Here is a 12,164-nt window from a genome sequence, read left to right as displayed (position 1 = left end):
GGACATCCTCCTTATCAGGCTAAAGATACACATGCCAGACATCTGGGCTCTAATCTTCATGTGGGGGGTTGTAAGTCACAGGTGGCTGGACAGAACAAAACAAAGTCATTGACAAAAGTATGCAGAAAGGAGAAGACAGGCAGAAAAAAACTTACAGGTTCATCACGGTATTACGTCAAGCTCTCAACCACCCATTTTGAAAAGGAGAAAACATATTGTGGAGTATTAGGCTCACACATGCTTGCTAGTGTGAAATCAAATTTATATTAAAAATAAATATTTTACTGTTATTTAAAGAGGGCTTTTCTTATCCACAAATGTAAAAATTCCTGACCCAAAATTAATCCATCAAAGTTTTTTTTTTTTTTTTTTTTTCTCACCCAAAATGGCTGTTCCAAAGAGCAAACCACAATCAAACTGTTAACCTAGGATTAAATAAGAAAGACTCAGGGCTTCTTTAATTTGAGTTTCTGCAGTCTCTGGACTGCAAGTGAGATGAGGGGTGAGCCTTTCATGAAGTTACCTTTTTTATATTAACTCAGTGACCATTAAGTACTTCATCACCATGAAAACCTGTACTCTTTAAGCAAATGTTTAGGTCTCTGCATATTCTCCATTCTCTAGAAGCAGATTCCTTTTGCATGAGGGAGCATTTCTCTAATTTGCAAATTGTTTATTAAATCATAGAGCAAGAAAATATTGTGTTATTCTTTTGAATTAATACATGATTATATTTTTAACACTAGGGACCCTTAGGAGCACACCTCCATGTCCTCAGTGTTCACTCCATTCGGTTCTTGGGCTACTGTTAAGACACCATCACACTGAATCCTATCAATAGCCTACAAAATCAGCACCACTCTATCCACTCTCCCAATAAAGACATTTGGGGTGCCACAGGATTTGCCCAAAGACACAGAGCTATCAGGGAGTCATGGTCAGTCTATCTGCCTGGCAGTCCAGCCTCTTTCCAGCCAAGTGGGCCCCACCATGGCCGGTCTCTCACCCATTTTGGGAGCTGTCACATCCACCATCCTGTCTAAGGTCTCATCCCCAGGTTAAGATTGGACCATGGCAGTGCCAAGGTGTAGCAAGAAGACCAAAAGTTTCCCATGTCCGTTAGCCCTCCCTGTTCACCCCAAATAAAAATGATCATATGTGACAATGGAGATTTTTACATCCTTGTGTAAGTTGTATGTTATTTGTGGTCCCCCCAAAAGGTATGTTCAAGTCCTAACCCACAGTACCTGTGAATGCAACCTTATTTGGAAATACCATCTTTGCGGATGTAATTAGATGAAATATTGGAGTGGGGTAGGCCTTAATCCGATATAACTGTTGTCCTCATGAGAACAGGAGAAGAGACAGGAGACAGACACAGAGGGGAGATGGCCACGTGAAGACAGAGGCAGAGTTATGTTGCTACAAGCCAAGTGACACCTGGGGCTACTAGAAACTGGAAGAGAGAAGGAAGGACCTTCCCCTAAAGTCTTCAGAAAGAGTGTGGCCCTGTTGACACCCTAAATTTGGACTTCTAGGCTCCAGAATTTTGAGAGAATAATTTCCTGTCATTTTAAGACATGCAGTTTGTGGCACTTTGTTACAGCAGCCTGAGGAAACCAATATAGTATTAATCAAAACACCTTTTGAAAAGTGACTATTTTCATCCACCTATGGTGGTCTTCAATCAGAGCCCCTGGGTAGTGCAACAGTAAAAGCACTCAGATGCTAACCAAACTATTAGAGGTTCAAGTCCACCCAAAGACAACTTGGAAAAAAGCCTACTGATTTACTTCTAAGAAATCAGCCAATGAAACCTATGGAGCACAATTCTACTCTGACACGCATGGGGTTGCCATGAGCTGTAATCAACTTGAGGGCAACTGCTACTCGCACTGGTCAATAAAAGGAAGAACGGTGTGCCTGCCATGGAAGCCCAGCTTCAAGACAATCATCAGCACCTCTCCACCCAGAATACTCCCAGAATACTGCCCCTGACATTCTGGCACAGACATGGGTGGGATCATTCTTTTTTTTTTTTTTTTTGTCCTCAGAGTAGTGCATACTTTTTAGTGGTATTATTACCCATTGTAATTAATCCACCCCTTACTTCGAACAAGTGGGACTACAGAGGTATGAAACAGCACTCAAAAACTGAGATGTTTGGCATAACTAAAATGGCTGACACAGGTCTGAATCAGACTCCATCTTGTTTTAAATCCCTGGTGCTGATTGTAAAGTATGAGCACCACTTCCAGGTAAACAATTCTTGTCTTACAAACTAATGTGGTTATGCTTGCTTGACTATGATTCCAGGATTTTTGTGCAGATGGTTCTCAGAAAAAAAGCTTGCTCTCAGGAAGGATGCATTTGAAAATAGATTAACTGATACAAAGAAAGGTCTGTTTGTGGATGCAGTCATGCTAGACTTCTTGTACAAAAACCCTGCATTCCTTTGTGAATATTGGAACACTTTGTAATTTTACTCAGAGCTGCCCAACTTGAGTTGTATTTCTCAATAAAACTCTATCATTCCTCTTCATACAGAGTTACTGTCACTTTTAACTTTTAACATCTCTGGTGTCAGAAGTGGGGAGTTCAAAGGTGCATTATCTTCTGTGACCTCCGAGACAACAAGCACTCAGGCTCCAGTACCAGCTGAGGTGCTTAGGCTCTCCACCTCCATGGATTCTGAGGAGTTGTCTTAAGGCAAAAAAAAAAAAAAAAAGGCAAATAACCTCACAAATCTGACCTCTGTTCTTTGCATTTGTAGCTCTTTGAGTTTTACTGTTGGATTTGTTTTTGTGCTTGCAAGTAAGTAGTTTGTACTATCTCTTTGAAAAATGGGAAATGCAAAGTCTGATGTAGGAGACCTTAAAAATCACATAAGGTTCTTGACAAAAGACATATGACTAAAGTAGGGTCTATGGATATAATCCATTTTGTGTGAGAGTTTGTTAAAAGTTACTTAATTCTTATGAAAAGTTCCAGGAAAAAGCGAGAGTACACGCTGAAACTCATTATTTCCCCAACCCAGGAGAGGAATGTTCCATGAAGGGTACTTGATCTTGATCAACAAGAAGGCTGATGCTCCCAGAAGGGAATGGCTTGCAGCTGCCTTGTGACCACCCTGTGAACCTGTTGCACCATCACAGTTGCTAAGGAGTAACTAATCAACAAAACTCTTTAAACTAATCATGTAAACCCACATATGTTATGGTCACGAACGACTGTTAAGATCCCACTTTGAATGTCACGCCTTTGACGATGCTGTATCAGTGAAACAATGCAGAATTTTTTCTTAATTTTACTTCCTTCTGTAATAGTATATTAGAGACTCCATAACTGTGATTCAGTGGATTCTGTTTGTCTTTGTGCCTGATGCATGCTCACAGTTCCCTCATTGGAGTGATTTTTTTTTTTTTTTTGTCTTAGGTTAATAAGGAAACTCTGCTGGTGTAGTGGCTAAGAGCTATGGCTGTTAACCAAAAGGTTGGCATTCAAATCCACCAGGCGCTCCCTGGAAACCCTATGGGGCAGTTCTACCATGTCTTTTAAGTTGCTGTGAGTTGGAATCGACTTGATGGCAATGGGTTTGGTAAAGCTTTTTTTTTTTAAGCTTAATAAAGGTCTCTTTGATTGGAATGTGCTCTTTCTTGTCTGCATAACATTAATAAAGAGTGTTCAGAGAATGAGTGGCCACTTTGGGGTTCATTCAAACTTTCTACATTATTTTTTTTGCGTAGTAAATTAGAAAATTGAGGCTCCCAAATCAAACAACTTCAATAGGATGCCTATTTTGATTGGCATTTCGAGGTGTCTAAGAGACATCAGGATAGTAAAATTGCCTTCCTGCAGGGCATTGTTTCTAAATCGACTAATCAAAACAAAGAATTATGGGACCAAAATCCTTCTTCTACATCTTCTGTTCCACTTCTGGCTGTTGCTCTTGTGTATCCTTCTCTGCTCTCTTATTCCTCTGACAACACACACTGTCTGAAGTCTCCCTCTTTCCTAAAACACCAACCGATAAACCTTTGCCTGAGATGCCCTTTAAAATCCATCTGGTCTGAAGGGTCAAGACCTTCCCCATATTACTTTTGCCCTTTGAATGCAGTCAGAACAGTGTAGTGCTGCAAAGGATTTTCTGAAACTGCATGAAAATCCTTATAAATTTGAAGAATTTAAGATTCTTATTGAGGATTATCAGGCTGGACAACCCTGATTTGTATCAATTAGTGCATATGATAACTGGGCCTGGGGAAGCCCAATTATGTCTGGAGAAAGCTGAGCGGAAGGACTGTAGAGGCAGTTGGCCTTTAAATATAGATAAAACAATAACCAAACTGTTGGAAGACTCTCAGGCCATGTGCAAAAGGTTGTTGGAGAAAATCCCCAGAACATTTCCTCCACTAATTGATTGGATAAAAATTCACTCTTGCAAACAAAGATTAGCGTGTTTATGATTACCAGACCAAGTTACCCCCAAAATTTTCCAAACACTCTGAGCTTATTTTATCAGCCCCAGGCACTACTGGAGCTTTTAATGTTATTTTTATATCTGGCCTCAGGCCTGAACTTTCAGCCTTAGTAAAGAGACATTTACTGAACTGGGAGACAGTTCCTATTGTCAAGCTAACTAATCTGGCCTACAAACTTTCTCAGACTTTAGAAGCTGAAAGCTTTCTAAGGGTAATAAGTCTATGGCCCTCCAGTTGCAACAGATACAGTCTCCCAGACAAAAGAAAAACACAAAACGTTCCAATTGTACTAAAGCTGGCACCTATCACTATTGCAGAAAACTTAGCCACTGGAAAAATGAGTGCTACTAATTAAAAAGTAAGCAGAAAACTCAACAGATGTTCTTCAATCTTATCTGGGATGAAGGAGCCCTGGGGGCAACACAGAGAATTTTCCCATGGTGGCAATCAACTCACAAGAGGAAGCTATAATGTACATTAATGGAGAACCTTCCAATTTTTAATTCATACCAGAGCCATCCTGCCTGGCATTAACTCCCTTGTTTACAAAAGCCCCTGACCTGGAATACAAAAACCTCTAAATTAGTGGCGGGGTTACTAACCAGGAACAAACATTAATTGAGTCCCAGCCTGTTCTGATATCCCTTGGTCCCACCAAAGATTTACATCCATTTTTGGTGGGTTTCAAATGGTGGGGCCATGGTCTCCTAGGTTTCAAAGTAGGATCTTTGCCAATTTTGTCCTGAACTGCAGGGCTGTTGTTGCCAGGGGAATGGGATTACCACTCAAAGCAGAGGGGGAAGAAGAATAGGGCCTGCGGAGGCCAAGTCTCTCACTGCTCAGAGAGACCTGAAGAATGGGGCTGACCAAAGCCAAAGGAACAGAGTTCCCATCCCAGTGGGCATGGAAGGTGGAGCTTAAGCCCATGGCCAATGGGTCTCCACCCAGAATTCAGACAGAATGGACAACACTCAGAGTCTGGAGGGTAGAGCCTTTGCCTAGATGATTTAGCTAATGTAATTTGTTTTGCTAGGTTTTGGAGTTTCTTGGTGCCTGTTATCCCTTCTTTCCATTTGTAATGGAAATATCTACCTTGTGCCTGTTCTACCACTGTACTTTGAAAGCAAATAACATATTCTAGATTTCACAGTTTCACAGATGAAGATCAATTTTGCAGAAGGTGAGGTTTTGGACTTGGAGTCAGTTTAAGACTCTTGAGATATGCTGGGGAGAATGTGGCAAGAACATGAATTTGTGGCAAGAACATGAATGGGGGGGGCCTAAGGGTAGAATGGAGCCTTGGTGGCACAGTGTTTGAGCTTGGCTGCCAACCAAGGTTGGCGGTTTGGATCCACCAGCCACTCCTTGGAAACCCTGTGGGGCAGTTCTACTCTGTCCTATAGGGTCACTAGGAGTCAGAATCAACTTGATGGCAATGAGCTTTTTTCTGGCAACGGTAGAATGTTATGAACTGAGTTGTGTCCCCCCATAATATGTGTCAACTTGGCTAGGCCATGATTCCCAGTATTGTGTGGCTGTCCTCAATTTTGTGATCTGATATAATTATCTTCCATTTTGTGATATGTTGTAAATCCTAGCTCTATGCCTGTTGTTATGGTCCCATTTGGGAGTGAGTTGTTTATTATATTAATGAGGTAGGATTAGGGTTGGATATGTCTAGAGTCACTGCCTTACTAGAAGGTGTGACTCAAGTCACCACTCTTACCTCAGTCACCACCCTTACCACCCTTATTCAACTCATGCCCTTACTTGAGTCACACATTTAATCTTACAAGAGATAAAAGGAGAGAGAAACAAGCAGGGAGAGGGACCTCAATACCACCAAGAAGAGACAGGAGAAAAGCATGTACTTTTGACCTGGGGTCCCAGAACTCAGAACATCCTAGAACCAGGAGACAGAGAGAGAACTGTAAAACAGGAGATGGTACAAGATAGTAAGAGCGGCAGCAGCAGAACCACGAGACCAGTGCAAGATGGCATAGGAACCAACTCACAGAGCAAAAGAGAGGAGAGAGCTGGATGCCTTCAGGAAAGAGGCTTCCTAGTGGTGTGAGGTGCCTCTGGGCACTTATCGGGAGAGCAAAAGAGCTTTGTAACACTTGCCAGAGCAGGGCAGAAGTTAGGCTGAGGGTCAGGGGGTCCAAGGGGCCAAGGGCCAGAGACAGGACTGTCCGTGGACACAGCTGAGAAGAGGCCGTCCTGATTGACACAGAACCTCCTCCAGAGCCAACAAAAAGAAAGTCTTTCTTGTAAGCCGGTGCTCTGAATTCAGACTTCTATGCTCCTAAATTGTGAGAAAATGAATTTCTGTTTGTTAAAGCCATCTATCTGTGGTATTTGTTATAACAACACTCAATACCTAAGACAGTATTTGCTTTTGCCTGGTAAAACCAACAATTTACTGGACTGTAATGCCCCAAGTATCTACTGAGCCACCTACTTATTTTTCTCAGGTTTTCAAATGCTGATTTAAAGGCTTTACAATTTATAAATGAAACTGCATTACTACAGTTATGTTGATGATATGTTTGTCTGCTCAGTCTCCCAGCAAGCTTGCCTTGAAGACAGTATAGTCTTATTAAAATATCTGGCTGCTGGCAGACATAAGGTTTTGAAAAAAAATTACAATTGGCCCAGCCTCCTGTTAAATATTTAGGCCACTTAATTTCTGCATGACTCAAAATGAGAAGAAACAGCTGCAAACATTCATTAATAATCAGAATGTGGAATGTACAAACAATGAATCAAGGAAAATTGGAAGTTGTCAAAAATGAACACTTGAAGATAGATATCCTAGGCACTAGTGAGCTGAAATGGACTGGTATTGGCCATTTCAAATCAGATAGTCATATGGTCTACTATACTGAATCACAAATTGAAGAAGAATGACACTGAATTCATTGTCAAAAAGAACATTTCAAGATCGATCCTAAAGTACAACACTGTTGGTGATAGGATAATGTCCGTGTGCTTACAAAAAAGACCAGTTAATACGAATATTATTCAAATTTACACATCAACCACTAATGCAAAAGATGAAGAAATTGAAGATTTTTACCAACTTCTGCAGTCTGAAATTGATTAAACATGTAATCAAGATGCATTGATAATTACTGGTGATTGGGATGCAAAAGTTGGAAGTTGGAAAATATGGGCTTGGTGATAGAACCGACGTTGTTGATCGCATAGTAGAATATTGCAAGACCAACGGCCTATTCATTGCAAACACTTTTTCAACAACATTAAATACCGACTATGCACATGGACCTCACTAGATGGAATACACAGGAATCAAATCAACTACATCTGTGGAAAGAGAAAATGGAGAAGCTCACTATCACCAGCCAGAACAAGGCCAGGGGAGACTGCAGAACAGACCATCAGTTGCTTATGTGCAAGTTCAAGTTGAAGCTAAAGAAAATTAAAACAAGTCCAGGAGAGCCAAAGTACGACCTTGAATATTTTCCATCTGGATTTCGTGACCATCTCAAGAACAGACTTATGCATTGAACACTAATGACCAAAGACAAGATCAGTTGTGGGATGACATCAAGGTCATCAAACATGAAGAAAGTAAAAGGTCATTAAAAGACAGGAAAGAAAGAAAAGACCAAAATGGATGTCAGAAAAAGACTCTGAAACTTGCTTTTGAACACAGAGTAGCTAAATGGAATGGAAGAAAAGATAAAGTAAAAGAACTGAAGATTTTAAATGGTGGCTTGAGAAAGACCTGGAGTTGGAAAACCAAAAGGTAAGAACACTCTCTGCATTTCTCAAGCTGAAAGAGCTGAAGAAAAACCTCAAGCCTTGAGTTGCAATATTGAAGGATTCTATGGGGAAAATGTTGAATGACATAGGACGCACCTTGCTTGCTGAAAGTGAAGAAGACTTGAAGCACTTACTGATGAAGATGAAAGACCACAGCCTTCCCTATGGATTACTACTCAACATAAAGAAAACAAAAATCCTCAGAACTGGGCCAATAAGCAACATCATGATAAAAGGAGAAAGGATTGAAGTTGTCAAGGATTTCATTTTACTTGGACCCACAATCAACCCCCATGGAAGCAGCAGTCACGAAATCAAATGATGCATTGCACTGGGCAAATCTGCTGCAAAAGACCTCTTTAAAGTGTTGAAAAGCAAAGATGCCACCTTGAGGACTAAGGTGAGCCTGACCCAAGCCATGGTGTTTTCAATTGCCTCATATGCATGCGAAAACTGGACAATGAGTAAGAAAGACTGAAGAAGAACTGACGCCTTTGAATTGTGGTTTTGGAAAGAATATTGATGTCATGGATTGAATTGTGTGCCCCCAAAATATGTGTCAACTTGGTTAGGCCATGATCCCCAGTATCGGGTGGCTGCCCTCCATTTTGTGTTTGTAATTTTAATGTTAAAGAAGATTAGGGTGGGATTTTAACACCACCCTTATCCAAGTCACTTCCTTGATCCAATGTAAAGGGAGTTTCCCTGGGGTGTGGTCTGCACCACTTTTTATCTCTCTAGAGATAAAAAGGAAAGGGAAGTGAGCAGAGAGGGGGGACCTCATACCACCAAAAAAGAAGCACCAGGAGCTCAGCACGTTCTTTAGACCCAGAGTTCCTGCACGAAGAAAGTTCCTAGTCCAGGGGAAGATTGACGAGAAAGACCTTCCTCCAGAGCCAACAGAAAGAGAAAGCCTTCCCCTGGCAGTGATGCCCTGAATTTGGACTTCTAGCCTACTAGACTGTGAGAAAATAAATCTTTCTTTGTTGAAGCCACCCACTTGTGGTATTTGGCTAGCGCTAGATGACTAAGACAATTGAATATACCACAGACTGCCAAAAGAATGAGCAAATCTGTCCTGGAAGAAGTACAGCCAGAATGCTCCTTAGAAGCAAGGACGGTGAAACTACTTCTCATATACTTTGGACAGGTCATCAAGACAGATCAGTCCCTGGAGAACGACATCATGCTTGGTAGAGGGTCAGTGAAAAAGAGGAAGATACTCAAAGATAAGGTTTGACACAGTGTCTGCAACAGGCTCAGGCATAACAATGATTTTGAGGATGGCTCAGGACCTGGTAGCATTTTGCTCTGTTGTGCATAGGGTCACTATGAGTCAGAGCCAATTTGATGGCACCTAAAAACAACAACAGGAAGCATCAAAAGAAGATAGAAGGAATACAGAGTCACTGTACCAAAAAGAATTGGTGGACATCCAATCATTTCAGGAAATAGCGTAAGATCAAGAACCGATGATATCGATAAAAGTCCAAGCTGCACTGAAGGCATTGGTGAAAAACAAGGCTCCAGGAACTGACAGAATACCAATTGAAATGTTTCAACAAATGGATTCAATACTCACTCTTCCATGCCAAGAAATTTGGAAGACAGCTCCCTGGCCAAATGACTAGAAGGGATTCATATCTGCCCATTACAAAGAAAGGCAATCCAACAGAATGTGGAAATTACAGAACAACATTATTAAGATCTCACGCAAGTAAAAGTTTGCTGAAGATAATTAAAAAATGGTTGCAGCAGTATATTGACAGGGAACTGCCAGATATTCAAGCCAGATTCAGAAGAGAATGTGGAATGAGGGATATCATTGCTGATGTCAGATGGATCTTGTTTGAAAGCACAGAACACTAGAAGGATGTTTACTTGTGTTCTATTGACTATGCAGAGACATTCAACTGTGTGGGTCATAACAAATTATGGTTAACATTGCTTGCAAAGAATGGGAATTCCAGAACACTTAATTGTGCTTGTGTGGAATCTGTACATAGACCAAGAGGCAGTTAGTTATTTGAACAGAACAAGGGGATACTGCGTGGTTTAAAATCAGGAAATGTGTGAGTCGGGGTTGCATCCTTTCACCATGCTTATTGTGTCTGAGAAGCTGGACTGTTTGAAGAAGAATGTGGTGTCAGGAATGGAGGAAGATTCATTAACAACCTGTAATATGCAGATGACACAACCTTACTTGCTGAAACTGAAGAGGACTTGAAGCACTTACTGATGAAGATCAAAGTCTACACCCTTCGGTATGGATTACACCTCAACTTAAAGAAAATAAAAATCCTCACAACCAGACCAATAAGCAACGTCATGGTAAACGGAGAAAGGATTGAAGTTGTCAACTATTTACTTTTACTTGGATTCACAATCCACTCCCATAGAAGCAGTAGTCAAGAAATCAAACAACGTATTACATTGGGCAAATCTGCTGCAAAAGACATTAAGTTAAACACATTAACTTAAAAACACATTAAGTTAAAAAAAACACATTAAGTTAAACAGCAAAGATGTCATTTGAGGACTAAGGTGTGCCTGACATAAGCCATGGTATTTTCAATTGCCTCACATGCATATGAAAGCTGAACAATGAATAAGAAAGACCAAAAATGTAGCTTTTTACACCGGGTAGAAGACTTTCCTTGTCATAATTCCACTGACGCTTTTGTAGCAAAGAAACTTCTTGAAAACATCATACTCACCTGGGGAGCACCAAAAATTCTTTGCAGTGATTGGGGAACTCATCTCACTGGTCAAGTTATTCACAAACTATTCCAACTTTTTCCCATTTATCAAAGATCACATTGCTTTTATCATCCCAGTCTTCTGGTCTAGTAGGAAGAACTAGTGTAATAATAAAAACCCAACTAGCAACTTTGTGAAATCTTAAATTTACCTTGGACTTCCTTCCCTCGGTTCTTTTAAATTTGAGATCCACAGGAGACCCATGATCTTTCCCTGTGTTGCCTGCACTGACCCTAGCATTGTACAACCTGACCTACTGAAATACTGTCAATCATTAATGCAATATTCTAAGAAATATCTTTCACAGGTTAGAGAATCATTTGATGGCAAGAAATTAAACACCCAGAATCCACCTAACATTGTCCCTGGGCAATATGTATATTGGAAGAGACATCAATTAAAGGACTCATTGGAACCTCACTGGGAGGAACTCTACTTAGTTCTCCTCACCAACCCATGTGTGACGAAGCTGGGAAGAGATAAACCCTAGATCCATTCGTCACAACTTAAAAGGGCTAAGACACCTCTTTGGACTTGTCAGCCCTCTGGAGATCTGAAAATTACATTTAAATTCCTTTTTCAGAAGCAGACAACCATGGAAGTAGATAGCTCATTTCAAGACCACGGAACAAGACCTCAAGTATGTAACTGAATTTTATGGACTTTGCTTTGTGACTATAGCTTATTTTTATTGTATACCTGTGGTCTTATTTCCTGGTAGTTTTAGTCTCTATGAAAGCCCATGTAAGTCTTATTCTTTTCTTCCTAAAAGTTTCTTCTAACTCTCATAGAGAGAACGCATTTGTTAAATTAGCCCGATCAGTAGCTAGTGCCAGTAATTTGACCGAATGTTGCATCTGTCATCCCTCTCCACAGTCTGTGCATGAAAATCCAGATCTATTAGTGTTTTCCATATTAAATGACAGTCTTGTACCCAATGCTACTGTTAACTTCAACCTCACCATTAAACAGACTATGATGCCCACCTGAATTGCAGACTCAACCTGAGGCACCATGCTTTAATTTAACCCAAATTTTAAGCAATTATTGCTCTGAAGCTGCTTGGGACCTTTCTGATTGCTAAAATGATTTCTAATCTCACATCACAGATCCCCTAGAATCTGAGAAATTGTC

Source organism: Loxodonta africana, chromosome 26 (assembly GCF_030014295.1).
Source record: "Loxodonta africana isolate mLoxAfr1 chromosome 26, mLoxAfr1.hap2, whole genome shotgun sequence".
NCBI classification, from domain to species: Eukaryota; Metazoa; Chordata; class Mammalia; order Proboscidea; family Elephantidae; genus Loxodonta; species Loxodonta africana.
This window is presented reverse-complemented; position numbering follows the sequence as displayed.